The following is a 17,558-nucleotide window of genomic DNA, read 5'->3' on the forward strand; positions in this document are numbered from 1 at the left end:
ATCACAAATGATTCTCACTACACACCCAGGAGTAAATATTTAACCTATTATTGTGAATTCAAAATATATAGATATAGAAATAAAGGGAATCTTGCTTTTTTTTGATGGATTATGTACTCACATCAGGACTGAATTCACAGGCAGGCAGATGAACAAAACATTCAAACAGCCACAAAACAACTGCATATAGCTCAGAGGATGCTATTTTGCTAACCTTGACCATGATTATTTGAACATGTTGGAGGCCTCACAGTAAAGCCAGATCCTCTCCTCATTTGTTATCAACCCATGTGCACGTTCCAGCAGAGGAGAGCAGATAGTGGTCAGAAAATTGAACCTGAGTGGGTTCCCCCACCCTAACCAGGGCTTTGGAGTCCAATTGCAGTGCTCCTATTTCCACTGCTACTTCTAAACATTACATTAAAAGATTGTCAAGTCTAGCATTAAACTTTCAATCACAATTCCCTGTCAAATAAGAAAAGGTGAACTTTCATTGATCATTTTAAAAAGTGCTTAGGTATCTGTTTCATTTCAATAGGAATGTGTTTGGTGGCAAAGGCTTCAAGCAATAAATTATAAAAGGAGAAATAAGGAAAAGAATGTTCCAGTTAATTGTGAGTCCATGCAGTAATTCTTTTTAATTAGTTGTTGTGACAGAGGGAATTCACTGTGTAGTTATTTAAAAATGCAAATGTAAAAGGCAGACTTCTCAAATAAAGTGGTTTTGTATACTGTTACCAAGGTGTTGCTCATCTGTTAAAATGTTTGGGTCACTTGCCATATTGTTTCCTCTATTGGTACAATTTCAAATTAAAATTGTATTTTATTTCTATGACATAATTTTGTCCAGGCTCAAGTGAAGCAAAAGGAATTTAAATAACTGGGATCACAACAGTCTGAAAGAATAATAATGTTTCTTCAACTAAAACTAATTTGTCTTAAAAACCTTGAACAACCACAAGCAGCCTTAATGTAGCATCAGTTTCAGTCACATGGACAAGGCAAGTGATTTGTTATGACAGAAGCCCACTCAAAAACTAGCATTTTCACTGCATCTGGGTGTTTTCTAAAGCAAAATTTCAGTTGTCTTGTAACAATTTCCACTACTCTTGGTAAGTGCAGAAATTTAGGGGGATTGTCACAGGGTGTCACATTATGCTAAATGATTTGCTCTATGCATGACCTGTGCAATGGGCCAGAAGGCACTGCTGAATGACTGAAGTTTAGATTGTTGAAACTACACAGGAATAAATTGCCAGCCTCTGAAGAGTGATCTCTTACCCTACAAAATTATTTCTTCAATATTCCTCAACCTGGTATGGAATAGCTTGAAGCTGACAGCCCTCCGTTCCCCTGTGAAAATAAAAACTGTTCAGAACAGTTTGTATAATTTTTCCACTTGTAAGAATGAATGATGTGGCTCACAATTCAACATGGTGGCTCCTCATCAGAGCCCTTTCCTATCCTGAGTGGTGTGAAACAGGGCTGTGTTCTCGCACCCACACTTTTTGGGATTTTCTTCTCCCTGCTGCTTTCACATGCGTTCAAATCCTCTGAAGAAGGAATTTTCCTCCACACAAGATCAGGGGGCAGGTTGTTCAACCTTGCCCGTCTAAGAGCGAAGTCCAAAGTACGGAAAGTCCTCATCAGAGAACTCCTCTTTGCTGACGATGCTGCTTTAACATCTCACACTGAAGAATGCCTGCAGAGTCTCATCGACAGGTTTGCGTCTGCCTGCAATGAATTTGGCCTAACCATCAGCCTCAAGAAAACGAACATCATGGGGCAGGATGTCAGAAATGCTCCATCCATCAATATTGGCGACCACGCTCTGGAAGTGGTTCAAGAGTTCACCTACCTAGGCTCAACTATCACCAGTAACCTGTCTCTAGATGCAGAAATCAACAAGCGCATGGGTAAGGCTTCCACTGCTATGTCCAGACTGGCCAAGAGAGTGTGGGAAAATGGCGCACTGACACGGAACACAAAAGTCCGAGTGTATCAGGCCTGTGTCCTCAGTACCTTGCTCTACGGCAGCGAGGCCTGGACAACGTATGCCAGCCAAGAGCGACGTCTCAATTCATTCCATCTTCGCTGCCTTCGGAGAATACTTGGCATCAGGTGGCAGGACTATATCTCCAACACAGAAGTCCTTGAAGCGGCCAACACCCCCAGCTTATACACACTACTGAGTCAGCGGCGCTTGAGATGGCTTGGCCATGTGAGCCGCATGGAAGATGGCAGGATCCCCAAAGACACATTGTACAGCGAGCTCGCCACTGGTATCAGACCCACCGGCCGTCCATGTCTCCGTTATAAAGACGTCTGCAAACGCGACATGAAATCGTGTGACATTGATCACAAGTCGTGGGAGTCAGTTGCCAGCATTCGCCAGAGCTGGCGGGCAGCCATAAAGACAGGGCTAAATTGTGGCGAGTCGAAGAGACTTAGTAGTTGGCAGGAAAAAAGACAGAGGCGCAAGGGGAGAGCCTACTGTGCAACAGCCCCAACAAACAAATTTCTCTGCAGCACCTGTGGAAGAGCCTGTCACTCCAGAATTGGCCTTTATAGACACTCCAGGCACTGCTTCACAAACCACTGACCACCTCCAGGCGCGTATCCACTGTCTCTCGAGATAAGGAGGCCCAAAAGAAAGAATGAATGATGTGGCTCAAGTTCAGATGTGGCTGCGTGGGAAAGAAATTGGCTAAGGGACAGAAAGCAGAGAGTAGTAGTGAATGGTTGTTTTTTTTTTAAACTGGAGGGAAGTATGCAAGTGGAGTCCCCCAGGGGTCAGTATTAGGACCACTGCTCTTGTTGATGTATATTATTGTCTGAACTTGGATATTCGGTCTGTAGATGACAAGAAACACAGAAATGTAGTGAACATTGCGGAGGCTAGTGTTACAACCAGGTGAGAAAGAGGTTTAGGGGTTCCTTTTCAGCCTTTACCTGGTCTTACCGTAACAGGGTTAAATTTTTAAAACATTGTGTTTTTAGCTCCCCCTTGGTGAATCCTTGTTCGCCGCTTTCCAATTATAAGGCAGAGAAACCAGCACAAACAGGTTTTCTTAGGTTTAAAAAAGAAAAGTTGAAATTTATTTAACTTAAACTCTAATTCGGTTGACGCCGATGGATACACGACGCGCCCATACAAGCATGCATATATGATACACACATGCAAATAGAGACAGAAAAGAGCAGAAGAAAAAGTAGTGAAAAGTTTGAGGCAATATCTGAAGAGTTTTTGTTACTGTTCTTTGAGCTCATTGTAGAGTCCTTGATTGCAGGTAGTTCTTGCTTTTTGTTGGGGCCCTGTATTCTTCTTAAACCTTGTTCGTTGTAGGAGACTTTTCTCTCTTGGGGTTCATATGTCTTCAGTGGATTAAGAGGCTTGTGAGAAAGAGATGGGAGCAGATAGGAGCGATCTTCTCAGTCCAGAGCAAACAGATCCTCTCTCTGAGTTCAAAGTTTTTGTACAATTCAGAAAAACCCAGGTTACCAAGCAGGTTAGTCATATGACTAATTGGTCTGACCACGTCTTGGATTACATCACCTTAGCAGTCTCTGGAATGCGTTTCCTCACCTTCGATGTCTGTTAGTATGTAAATGTTTTTTACATTCCATATCTTGCCCTTTTTCTTCAAGAATTGCCAATAACTTGGCCAAAATTTTTCTTTAAAAGTTAATCTCTGCAGAGCCCGTTTTTTCATTTTTCTTCATTTTTCTTTAACAGGTGTGTGTGCATGGTGTGTTTAGAAGGGCAGATATTTATGTTTTCATAATTCAAACTGTGTGTTATTAAGCTTTGCATCTTTATTGAAATTCTCGTTTTATAATAAATCAACAATTTTGTTGTTTATTAAAGAAACCTGGTTGGCGGATTATTATTCTGAAAGTAATAGATAAAGTATACAATTGGCCATATTGGTAACTGGATAAAACATTTAAATACATGTTGTAACCAGTGGAGTAGTGGAACTAGAGAAAGAGAGTGCATTCCTCTAACCTCAGTCATAACAATACTATCACAGACAGTAAAGCACCTGGTGCCATGTATGGGGGTCACTTCAAGGATTTCACAGTCGTAATTACAGGCATTTCAGTATCACTCTTCATTGATATGGGTCCGAAAGTATCTATATTGAGCAAAAACCTCTAATGTTGTTATTTTTCGCAATTTTCTCTCACTCCTGCGACAGAAAATTTGCAAGCTTATGATAACTCGATTATCCCAATCTTCAGAATGATTACAGATTTTGTGCATAACAAAAATGTCAGCCTAAACAAGTTCATGTTCTACGTGGCCAAAGGCAGGAGCCGTCTAGGGTGGGTGGGTAGTAGACCTGTTCGATAAGCTTGGCTTCAAACTTGCAGACCCCACCTGAACACGCATTAATGTGGTCAATGATATAGACTATGGACAACATTAGTTAAAAGACAAGTTAAGTTTCTTACAGTTTTAAACAGGGGCATACAAGCTCTTTGAGAGTAGCTGTAGCTAGTTAATTGGGTGGCTAGCTTAAACTGGTTTCTGAGCTCCAGCAAAGATGACAAATCATTGTTTTCAGAGAATATAAATTCAGGGGACTCTCAGTGCTGCTTGTCTTACAGTGGGAACTTACTGTGGGAGGGGGAGGATCCAGTCATCGTGGTCCATGTGGGCACCAACAACATAGGCAGGACAAAGAAAGAGGTTCTGCATAGTCAGTATGAGGAGCTAGGCACCAAATCAAGAAGCAGAATCTAAAAGGTTATAATCTCTCGATTATTATCTGAGTCATATACAAATTGGAGCAGGGCAAGTAAGGTGAGAGAAATGAATACATGGCTCCAAGACTGGTGTGGTAGAAGTGGGTTCTGGTTCAGGGGCACCAGTACTGGGGAAAGTGGGAGCTGTACCGTTGGAATGGTCTAACACCTGAACCGTGCTGGGACCAGTGTTCCAGCTAGCCGCATTACTAGGGAAGTAGAGAGGGTTTTAAACTAAATAGTGGGGGCAATGGATCAAATCTGGGAAGATGTGGTAAATCAAGGAGTAGAGACAAGGCAAGAGAGAAAAATTTTAATATGGGAAATGATAAACAGACTGTGACAGGAGGGGACGGAGCGTACAAATCCAAGAGTAAATCAGCAGAGAAGGCTAGAGTTTGCAAAAATAATAAAAATGAACTAGGGGTCAATTTAAAAATACGGGGTCGCCCATTTAAGACAGAGATGAGGAGAAATTTTTCTCTCAGAGGATCGTGAGTCTTTAGAACGCTCTTCCTCAAAAGGCGGTGGAAGCAGAGTCTTTGAATATATTTATGGCTGATGTAGATAAATTTTTGATAAGCAAGTGGATGAAAGATTATTGCAGGAATGTGGAGTTGAGGTTACAATCAGATCAGCCATGATCTTATTGAATGGTGGAGCAGGCTCGAGGGGCCGAGTGGCCTACTCATGCTCCTAATTCGTATGTTCATATGTTCTATGAACTAAGTTCAGCACCTAGTTCTTTCCAGAAGATTGTCTCTTCAATCTTGTCAGACGTTGTGGGACACTCAATCTACTCCATGACATCGTTGCCCATGCAAGGGACAATGCAGAACATGAGCAGTGGTTATCCATGGTGCTCACAACTTGCACAACACAATTTGAAACTCAACAAGGACAAATGCACATTCACGGCATCCAAGATTGACTTTCTTGCGTACAGAGTGACAGTCGCTGGAGTAAAGCCTACATATGACAACATCAAAGCCATTCATACGCTTCCGACCCTGTCTAACATGAAAGAGTTAGCATAGTTCCACGGTACTACTGACTTTTGTCTCAAAATTTCTGCCCCTGTATGTGGAGATCTGAAAGTTATTGTGCAAAGATACATCATGGAAATCAACAATTGCACAGCCGACAGCGTTTGACACAGTAAAGATGAAGATAGCATCTCCGCGAGTCCTTGCGCATTTCAACCAACAACCAGAAATATATGTCACAACAGATGTATCAAGAAATGCGATAGGAGCTGTACTTTCACAGTACATTGTAGGAAGTGAACGATCGATCACGTACGCGTCACGCCCATTGTTGGAAACTGAATGCAAATACTCCACTGGAGAGTGGGAAGCTCTAGCCTGCATCTATGTTTGTGAACATTGGCACATGTATCGCTATGATAGGACGTTCACCCTCTGCACTGATCACCAAGTGCTGACTACATTGTTAACCACGTCAGGATCTGGTCATTGACCTCTACGCATCTACTGATGGTCAGGCCATTTCACCAATACAACTTCAAGGTCTAGTATCTTGCAGGCTTGCGCAATCAAGTAGCTGACATGCTTAGCTGCACTGCTATTGCGGACAGCGTTAGCGATAGCAAAGTGACTTGCGACATCGAAGACTACGTAGTTGTAATGATTTTGCACGCGACTGCGAATCTTGTGACATGAAAGCAGTTGAAGGCAGAGTCGGCAGCAGAAAGTAAGCCAGTACCTAAAAACCGACTGGCTTCGCGAATTATTGGAAGAACTGGTTCAGTACTACAGAGTACACATGAGCTTGCATTGTTTTTTTTTGGATTTAACAATGAATTTATTGTATCAAAGCTCAAAAAAATGGTATGTTTGACAACTATATCACATGCAGAACTTGAGCAGTTATCCCTCTCAAGTGCTACAGCAGCAGGTGTTGCCTCTTGCCCATGAAGGACATCTAGGTGTCGTTAAGATGAAACAATGATCCTATGAACCAGTCTGGTGGCCAGCAATAGATCGCCTCATTAAAGAGATCATCAGAAACTGTGTAGCATGTACACTCAGTGAAAAATCTGCTAACCCATGTTCCACACCTCTACAAAACCATGGCAACAACTCCAAGTAGATATTTTCAAAGATGTGCATGCAGCCCCTAGCAAATAGCATTTTTTTGCTTGTTGTTCAAATTCCATAACTATCACTTTGGTCACTGACATTCTCGACAAGTTGTTTACAAAGTGGGGTTTGCCGGAGACTATCACTACAGATAATGGATGGCAGTTTGTTTCCAGTCAGTTCATGGAGTTCCTAGCAAGTTATGGCATTCACCACCATCTGACATCGCAATACCACCCATAATTGAATGATGACGTTGAATGTTTCCACAAAGAGATTAAGGACAGTTTGAGAGCGAGCATGTCAGAGGGGAAAACGTTTGAACAGTCCATTTATATCCTACATATCGTTCCACCCCACACTCTCTGATTGGAAAGACACTGACCAAACTAATGATTGGTCAGCGGCATGCGAATGTTGTGACCATTCTTCAGCTGCCATTGCCATCAACACGAATGTCAGAGCGAAAGCAGAAGAAATCGCGAAGCACCAAGGCAAAATTAAAACTTACTCTGATAAGCAAACACATGTAAGGAACCCACGATTTGCAGTCAGACATTGGATCAAATGTCCAAATCACAACCACAAGCTCATGTCATCTCTATCCCGACCTAAGCAGATCAAGTGAATGCTCGGTACCAATGCTTATCTCTTGGATGACAACACTAAGTGGAATGCGAGATGTTTGATTGCGAGCAGACCTGGAGATTTCGATAATCATGAGTATGAGAATACATTTCTTTTTCTGACTAGTGATCGTGATGTTGATCATCGACCTCATCAAGATGATGCGCTGAACCATAGGAGACGCTAACCATAGGATGCCCATCATAGGCGACCTCCATGTCTCAAAGATTATTTGTGTATTTAGAGAAACAGACTCTAAGAAATGACTCAATCTACACATGTTTCATGTTGATGAGCTCCCAGGTCTACAAGGGGGGAGATATGTTGTGTTTGCTCAGTGATTGATTGCTCTGTGCTGTGTTTGTAAGACTGCTCACTATGCTGTCAGTCAACCCTGAGGGAGTGTGGTCAGTATCTTTCTGACAAATCTGGGTAGCCATCTGAATAAAGCCGACACACATAGAAATCTATTTAAAGGGACACCAGCAAGGCTCACAATGACAGCAGTGAGTGCAGCATTGAATGCACTGATTAGAAAAAGGAAACTGTTGCAGGATGGAAGCAAGACATGGGATGGTTGCACCCAGAGTGTCATACAACTCTCACCTGGCAGCCAGCACTCTTCCATCTCCCTAGCATTCTCCTACACAGCACTCCTCTGACTGCCACACCTTGTTGTCTTTCTTTCCAGACTCCTCCGCAATTTAGAGGATTGAGCAGAGCATTGTCTTGGTGACTCAACGCCTCACTGATATGCAACTAAGTGCTTTCCTGCTCTTGGCTGGCAGGGAAGTGCAGATGGGCCCCGAGAAGGAAGATGGAGAAAGAGAACATGGTAGTGGGGACTCTTCTCAATGCTCCCCCACTTCTTGGCCCTTGCCCTCAGACAAACACTTGAGGGTTGCCCCTGTCCTGATGACTGAGACTGCCCCTGTACAGGTGCAGATGGAGCAGTCTTTGGCGGGGCCCTTATGGACTCCAAAACCCAGAAGAAGTCCACAACTCCCTGGATACCTGGTGCAGACATGTTTGATGTTCTTGCAGTGGTCACAGACCAGCTGCATATTAAGGGAGTGGGAGTGGAAGTGGTTCCGATTAATGAAGATGCCTGGCTAATCCACTGGTGCCTTGATTGCCACATGAATGTAATCAATCACCCCCTGGACCTGTGGAAATCCTGCAAGTGAAGGGAAGCTGACAGCACTCTGGGTTTGACCCACTACATCCATGTCAAAATGGATATAGTTTGCAGCCTTGGAAAACAAGCCATCGGTGACCTGGGTGATTAAGTTGTGGAAAGCAGATTGTGATCCCAGATCCCTGGAAGGAGCGGGATGCAAAGAAATTGAGTGCTGTGGTGACCTTGATAGCTACAGCAATGCGTGACTGCCTGTCAGTAGAGTCCAAGGCACTTGAAAGTTACTGCAGAATGTTGCTATTCCCAAAGAAAGTAGCGAATTCAGGATTTAACTGTGGTTAGCTACGAGCTTGCTGATTTCAGTCTTCATACTGTTGCCAGCAGGTCAATTTTGGTCAACAATGACTTCCTGCTGTGCACTCGCCTCCTTCAACTTGGCGAGATGTAGAAACATCGTGGAACCCATGCACTGGCAGTGGAAGTCAGAATGCAGGGTTAAAGAAGGACTTAATTGGCTTTTTAAGTGTCTTAATTAGTTTCCAGACAAATTGAAGGGGATTCCCTGTTCATCTCAGAAGCTGCCCCGGTGAAACCCGAAAGAGGGAAGGGAGATGGTGGGACACAAAAGCAAAATACTGCGCATGCTGGAAATCTGAAATAAAAACAGAAAGTGCTGGAAATACTCAACAGGTCTGGCAGCATCTGTGCAGAGAAAAGCAGAGTTAATGTTTCAGGTCAATGACCTTTCATCAGAACCTTTCATTGTTCACTGTCATTGCTTTCTATCTCCCTTGCGTTTGATAATGCTGGGATCCTGACCCAATGTCACTTTTAAAAGGATTTAACTCCCCGCACGCATCAAAACCTGTCTCCCCTTGCTTGGGAAAATTCCACCCATAGAGTACACAAGCAGAGACGTTATGCTAAACCATTATAAAACATCGATTAGGTGGAGTATTGTTCCAATTCTGGGAACCACAATTTAGGAAGGATGTCAAGGTCCTGGAGAAGATGCAGTAGAGATTTACTAGAATGCTAGCAGGGATGAGGAATTTCAGTTTTGTGAAGAGACCAGAGAAGTTGGGATTGTTGTCCTTCGAGAAGAGAAGGTCAAAACAAGATTTTATAGAGATGTTCAACATCATTAAAGGTTTTGATAGTGTACATAAAGAGCAACTGTTTTCAGTGACAGATGGGTCGGTAACCAGAGGATACAGATTTAAGGTCATTGGCAAAAGAGCCAGAGGTGACATGAGGAAAAATAAAATGATGCAGCAAGTTATGATCTGGGATGCAGTGTCTGAAAGGATGGTGGAAGCAGATTCAGTAGCAACTTTCAAGAGGGAATAGCATTTAACTGGAAAGGGAAATAGTTGCAGGCTATGGAGAAAGATCAGGGGAGTGAGACTAATTGGATAGCTCTTTTAAAGAGCTCGCACAGGTATGATGGGCTGAATGTGCTGTTTGATAGTATGATTCTAATTCAGCTATATACTCCCAAAATGGTGCAAACATTTAAAAAAAAATAAACAAACTTTGCTTTTGGAGTATTTTGGGCTTTTTTTCCTGGAGTTGTGCAACTTTCACAAAATATAAAAACGGTTGAAGTCAGAGGAAGGAAATGAATGATATTCTTTAAATAGGCAAGAAAATTGTGGGCTCAACCCATAATCCAGAATACAAAATCTAGGCAGACACTTCAGTGCAGTACTGAGACCCTGTCTGGCTGGTTCAGTGATTCACCTTAGATATTAAAGATTCCATGGTGCTATTCAAAGGAGAACTGGAAATTTGTGTCTTGGCGAATGTTCTTCACTCAACCAGTACTTCCATCATAGATTAACTCATCATGCCTCTCAATACTCTATGTGGGAAGAGCAAAATGGTTACTATGTTATCCTGCATTACAACATTTATTGTCTGTATCATACTTTGTTTTTTTCCCCCCCTGAGCGGCGCAATAAGGCCTTTGATAAATGTTAGTTCTTTCTTTAAACAGGAGATGTTAGTGCAAAGATTATTTTACACAACCTAAGTTTCCTTTTCTGAAACAGTGAGAGATATTTCATTCATTGGGTAGGCAGCAGCAGCAAGAACAGTTACTGCAGTCCCACATTTCACACCTATGGCACAAATATGCACCGCATACCGAGTTTCCAAGTAAATTCACACTCCTACAGAGTCATCAGGTAAATTAATGCCTTATACAGAGCAATCAGATAATATCCACACCTAAAACAGAGGATGTTTATATGTAACACACATCATTTAATAGATATTCAATCAATTTGATTTTGCAAATAGAAAAAGCACTTGCTGAAATACAATTTTCATCTCATGCAGCACAATGGAAGCAGATCAGATTGACTTAGATGAGTGTGAGGTTATCCATTTTGGATAATAAATATCCAAATGGGGTACAGGAACAAAGGAATTTTGGATTACTGATACACAGGTCATTATAAATAGCAGCACAGGTTAATAACATCATAACAAAAACAAACCAAACACTGGGATTCATTTCTAGGATAGGATTGAACACCAGAGATGTGATGCTAAATTTACTCTTATGTGATGCTAAGCTTATACTTATATGCTATACTCTAACCTTGGTTAGACCATACTTGGAGCACTGTGCACAGTTCTGGTCTTTATATTATAGAAAGGATATAGAGCAGGTGCAACAAAGAGTCACAAGGATGACATTAGAACTGAGAGGATATACTTATCAGGAAAGGCTGAGTCGGCTGGAATTCTTTTCTCTAGAAAAAAAAAGACTGAGGGGTGACCTGATAGAGGTCTTTATGATTATGAAAGGGTTTGATATGGTAAACATAGAGATGTTCTCACTTGTGAGGCAGAGCAAAACTGGGGACCTTAAGTATCAGAGAGTCACTAATATATCCGGGACAGGGGGTCTCTCCTGCACCCAAGCCATCTTCCACATTATCTGGGGACAGAAAATGGACTGTATCCACAGGGGCATGATGTACAAACATCTAGATAAAGGGAGAAAGAAAACTTTCCCAACACCACCTTCATCCTGATGGCCACCTTTGTGTGAGGCAGCATCAAGCTGTGCATAAACTATTGGTACCAATCACTAAGGGCAGGATCCTGCCCTTGGAGACAGGAACAGCAGTGGGGGGGCAAACAAAATGGCAATAGGTGCTATTCCTGACATTGCCTGGTCTCCCTACCATTTTGTCTGGGGCCAAGGATGACCTTCCTGCCCCAGGCCAATTGAGGCCCTTAAATGACCACCAAGGGCCTCTTCCCACCTCCACTCCAATTGGGTAGAGGACGGAAGGGCCCACTGCCAGATGGAGATGCCACCAGATGAGATCTGGCAGCCTCCTAGCAGGGTCGGCGGGGTCCTCCTTTGGGGGAAATCCATGGCCCTCGGTGTGCCCCCTGGTGGTGATAGCTAACCCCGGAAAAACCACCCCCACCCTCACCCGCTCCATCACCGGGGCCTGTCTGAATTTCTCTAGTGACCCCGAGACCACTCATTTGTCACAGAGTCCCTAATGTCTTCGGTACTGCAGGGCCTCCTGTCGTAACAGCAGTGGCCACCTGTCCCAGGGGCACTGCTGGTACTGCAGAACTGCCAACCCTCCGATTGGCTGGCAGCTGTGGAGGTGGGAACTCATCTCTTAAAGGGATGGTCTCCCCAACGGCGGGCATTTAATTGACTGCCAGCCGCGAAATAGCAATGGGGGCCTGACGGAGGGCTGAGGTGCGTTCTCCCACCTGCCTTTCAGCCTGTTGCTCAGAATAAAATCTGGCCCTAAGTGTCACTACATGCTGAGGTTCTATCTGTCCCAGGTATTGCGAAGGATGGGTCTAGCCACGTTGCCACGGAATGCTCCATTCAGTTGCTGTGTGCCATACCACCCATTCCTGGTGGAAAGGTTCGGACAGTAAAACCCGTTTGACCACAAATCCATCAGGCGGTGGTCCTCACTTAACGTCCTTGAGGCTCTGCAGGAAAAGGAGATGGTGAATCCATTTGGATGGTTCCTGAGCAGACTGTCAAACTCATTTGGCAGAATGACTCATCGCCAAAACTTTCAAGCAAGCACTAAGACGTAGCTTGGCTGGTGGTGAGAAGGGCCCTCCCCATCAGATCCTTCCTGCATGCCCAGAGTCTCACCACTTCCACACGCTGCCCTCAAGGTAGCTCTAGTGGGGAAGAGACCATCACCCAGCTCCTTCTGGAACGTGCCTTTGCAAAGCAGGTCTGGAAAGAGATGCAATGGTTTTTGTCGAGGTTCATCTCAAGCAGCTCTGTAACACAGGGCTCAGTGCTCCACGGGCTGTTCACAGGGACGCACACAGAGATAAACATCAACTGCCATTGGAGGACCATCAACTCGGTGAAAGGTGCTCTTTGGTCTGCTTGAAACTTGCTGGTCTTCCAGTGCAAAGAATAGTGGACGATTAAGTATTGCAGACGGACATTCCAAGGCTTAGGACCACATGCTGATGGATGCACTAAAGCTTGGAGCAGCCACCGCAAAGGCTTAATGGGGAAAGGCACTGTGTAAGGCCCTCCCACCTAGTGAGTAAGATCAAGTATACTCAAGGGCTGGAAAGTGTGTAAAACTCCTTGAGCTGTATGTACCAGTAATGTCAAGTGTAGTGAGGCACCTCATGTACCATACAGAAAGAAACTGATCTGTATTGCACTTTGTGTGATGCCAAATTTGAACTCTTATGTAATGCACCTTTACAAATTTAATGTACAAAAGTATATTTAAAAAAAAATTATTAATATATGCAATAGGGAATTCAGGAGAAATCTCTTTGCCAGAAAGTGATTAGTTTAGTTTAATTTAGTTTAGTTTAGAGATACAGCACTGAAACAGGCCCTTCAGCCCATCGAGTCTGTGCCGACCATCAACCACCCATTTATACTAATCCTACACTAATTCCATATTCCTACCACATCCCTACATTTCCCTACCACCTACCTATACGAGGGGCAATTTATAATGGCCAATTTACCTATCAAGAATTATTAGAATGTGGAACTCACTAACACAAGGAGTAGTTGAGGCAAATAGCATCGATGCAATGCTAGATAAACACATGAAGGAGAAAGAAATAGAAGGTAATGCTGATAGGCTTAGATGAAGAGAAGTGGAAGGAGGCTTGTGTGGAACCTAAACACTGACATGGACTAGTTGGGCCAATTGGCTTGTTTCTGCACTGCATATTCGATGGAATTTTATGTAACTTAGATGACAATTATAAATCAGCCAGCTTATTCAGATACACACAATAAAAAACTGTTCTTTGGCTATTAAACTCATTAACTGATTTTTAAACTAGTTGCAGCATATTTAACTTGTGAGCTCAACTTCAACTTTGTGTTCATCAGTTCTATAGATACCTAGAGAAATCTTTAGATGCCTTGCTCAGTTTTGATAGACCAATCTCAGTTTACATGAATCTCACTTCAGATTTAATGTGTATTTTCAAAATATTGTTTATTACAGCCAAGGTCACTGGTTTTCATTTTGTATCAAAAAAGGATGAAATCATTGAATACAGTCCTCTAAAAATTGGTTACATTTTTTGGAGTCTCATATATTTTAACTTTTCAGTTAATGCAAAGCAATTGCTCTGATCATAGTTTAACAGATTTACTCCATCTAGTGAGTAAGATCAAAATTTATATATGACAATGTTATGTTTTTGTCAGTTTTGCTGGATATTTTATATATCTGATTCACCTCAGAGCAATTCAGATAATATACTAGTTCTAAATCTAGCTTTAGTTACAGGACTTTAAAATATCTCAGTACTTACAAGATTTCAGTACAATGTCTTTCTCAGAACACTCCTGTATTTTCTAGAACTTTCCAGCCTCTCTTTTAGTTTCAGTTTCAAACTAGGCTTAAGTAATCAAGCACAGTGAACATGGATCAATAGATAGATTAATACAATCAAACCCAGATCAATTGAACTAATGAACACTACAGGCAACATTTAATTTGTCAAGAAAGATACTATGTTTTGCATTAGTATAGCTAAATTTGACAGCAAAAAATTGCAATCTTAGTGTTTCTAAGGGAAATTCAATATTACTAAATGCTCAGCAAAATCTTTTGTATATTTATAACTCTTTCACTGGCTATCTAGTTTTATTTTTTGATAGTTTGTTGGAGAAATGATGCAACAACATGAAACACTAAGCTTAGCGGAAAAAGGCACACAATCTTTAAAAGATGTCACAAGAACTCCAAACTGAAAGTAAATGAACATGTTGGACAAAGTAAAATATTAATTGCAGTTTGTGGCCAAGGTATTACAAGGTATGTAATAATCTCCTTCTCTTTTGGGCATCATAAATTGCAGTTAGTACCCGAGTAATCCGCAGTGCAATAGTTTTCTCCCACGCTCATTAACTGCAGTCACTATACTCAGCCCCAATTACAGTGAATAAATCTTTGCTTGAAAATCAGGCTTGAGGCTGGACATTCTGTGGTGAGTAACTCACTTCCTGACCTCCCAAAGCCTGTCTACCATCTTCAAGGCACAGGTCAGGAGTTTGATGTTATACTTTTCTCTTGCCTGGCTGAGTGAAGCTCCAACAACACTCAAGAAGTTCAACACCATCCAGGACAAAGCAGCCCACTTGATCATCACCCCATCCACCACTTTAAGCATTTACTCCCTCCACCACCAGTGCACAGTGGAAGCAATGTCTACCATCTACAAGATGCACTGCAACAACTCGCCAAGGCTCCTTCCGTTAATGTCTAATAAGCTCTGTTAATGGATGTTAAATACCTAGTAGTTGAAGGTGATAGGGTGGTATTAGGAGTGGAGAAGTAAACTCTGTGGCAAGCAATAAATAATCTCCACCAAAGCATCTTAGTCTCACTGTCTTCTTCATAAATAGGCTTGGAAGTTTCTCTAACATTGGTAGCAGAGGATGGTTCCCTGAAAGTGAAGTTTGGAGACTAAGATTTGTTTTCAGACATGAGATTAGAATTGGAGTTTTTCTTTGAGAAGGCTGTAATTGGAGTTTTTTTTAAGAATGATGACTGAAACCAGGTGTAAGGTGTCAGGATATGATTTTCTACTAAAATAAAAGCAAAATACTGCGGATGCTGGAAATCTGAAATAAAAACAAGAAATGCCGGAACCACTCAGCAGGTCTGGCAGCATCTGTGAAAAGAGAGATGCTGCCAGACCTGCTGAGTGGTTCCAGCATTTCTTGTTTTTATTTATGATTTTCTACTCATGTTTTGTGAAGCCAAACCTTACAATCAATGGAAGAGTGAGGACTGACCTTTACTGGCCCCTCGACGCCGCGGGTCACGGTGAAGGGGCTGGTAATATTCTGCGGGGAGACGCCCGCCTCAACCCGCGATCTCAAGAAGGGCCCGCCACATATTACCGGCGGCGGGGGGACCTTGGTGCGGCCCCCTCACCACCTGGTGGTGGGCCCTTCATCTCCATATGTTGATTGCCTTTAAATATATTCAAATTAACTTACCTGCCACCCCATGCCAATTTTACGGCCTCCATTTGGCCGGGGTGCACCTTCGGAACTCTGCACAGAGTTCTGAGGCGAGAACCTGGTGGGGAAGAGGAGAGTAAAAAAAAATTCCGGTCAGCAGGGGTGGAGGAGTGGGGAAATTAACTTTTATTGGATGTGGGGATGGTGGGAAGGGGTTGAAGGGCAAAAGATTGAAGATTGGGGGGGAAAGTTAGGGTATTTGAAATGTCAATTGATGGTCATTTCGGGCAATGAAATGACCATTGGGGGGTTGGAGAAAGGCCTCCATCACGTAATTTTATATTTAATAAAAATCAGTAATGTTTTCCCTTTAAACATTAAAAATAATTGTAAGGGCTTAAAGCCCTTTAGAAATGGCATCTGAGCCCACGTGTGTAACATCATGGGGGCTTGGCGACTGCTGCTGAATGTGGGCCTGCTGCTGTGTTTAATGGGTGCCGCCGCACAGTGCGGCGCCCGAATAAAATTCAACACGAAGTTGATCTATGGACATGGGTACGTCCTTACCAAAAAGGAAGTAAGGAATGGCCCTTGAACTTTCTCTTCCCACCAGAAGCAAAAAGATCAGGGCAAAGTATTATTGGAGCTAGAGGCTCATCATTTGGACAATGAGGAAATTTTGGGCAATCTCCCAAAATTTATGGATAACATTTATATGAAAGATGACTTATTGAGTGCCTATGAGGCATGCTCAGACTTTGATAAATTTAGAAAAAATTTATGGTTCTTCCAAAGAAGAATACATTATGGAGTTTAACCGACTATATGCAAGGTTGCAGCATTTCTACTTGGAAATTCCTAAATCAGTACATGCCTTCAAATTGTTGGATTGTGCTAGGATATCGAACATAGATAGACTCCTGGTATTAACTGGAGTTAGATTCAAAGAAAGAGATATACTTTTTGATCAGATGTCTGACATCCTGAAAAATATTTTGGGAAAACATTCCTTTCTGGCTGCTTTCATGGCGCAAATGGGCTCTTCAGTGGTGATACCGGAGGTGGTGGATACAATGCCAGCAACATTTCGAGGCTGTTCAAATATGGGGACCAAACGCCATTACGAAGGGAGAATCACAAACAAAACAAATGAAGATAGAGACCCTTTTTGCAGCTAGAACAGACGGCAGAAATTGGGCAATTATAGCAGAAGGATGAACCCCAGAATAACCAAGGGGTGATCAACAGGTGTTTCCGATGTGACTCAAAGTATCATTAATGCATTGCATGGTCCAAAAAAGGAATAACAGGGTTTTTGAGATGACACATGACTTGGAAGGTTTGAAAGGCCAGGATGATGCTATTGATCAATCAGAGGAATTGTACTGGTCACGAGAAGCTTCAGTCCAGTAATGAGTGTCCCAGTCGCAGATTCGTTCAATTGTGCAGTACTAGACAGTGG

At 42.6% G+C, this 17,558-nt stretch overlaps 1 protein-coding gene across 3 annotated transcripts in view; it reads left to right on the top strand.

Annotated features, from left to right (window-relative positions):
- LOC137377726 (kelch-like protein 4) overlaps window positions 1–17,558 on the top strand; it is a 415,621-nt gene that overhangs the window by 95,009 nt on the left and 303,054 nt on the right. Inside the window, exon 1 of one of the 3 annotated variants that reach the window (XM_068047696.1) lies at window positions 14,902–14,942. The exons of the other annotated variants lie outside the window; for them this stretch is intronic. The gene's annotated coding sequence lies outside the window, so the exon portion shown is untranslated. Of the gene's footprint in view, window positions 1–14,901; window positions 14,943–17,558 lie in introns of those variants that run through there. 3 annotated transcript variants of the gene reach the window in all.

This window comes from Heterodontus francisci, chromosome 15 (assembly GCF_036365525.1).
Source record: "Heterodontus francisci isolate sHetFra1 chromosome 15, sHetFra1.hap1, whole genome shotgun sequence".
Lineage (NCBI taxonomy): Eukaryota > Metazoa > Chordata > Chondrichthyes > Heterodontiformes > Heterodontidae > Heterodontus > Heterodontus francisci.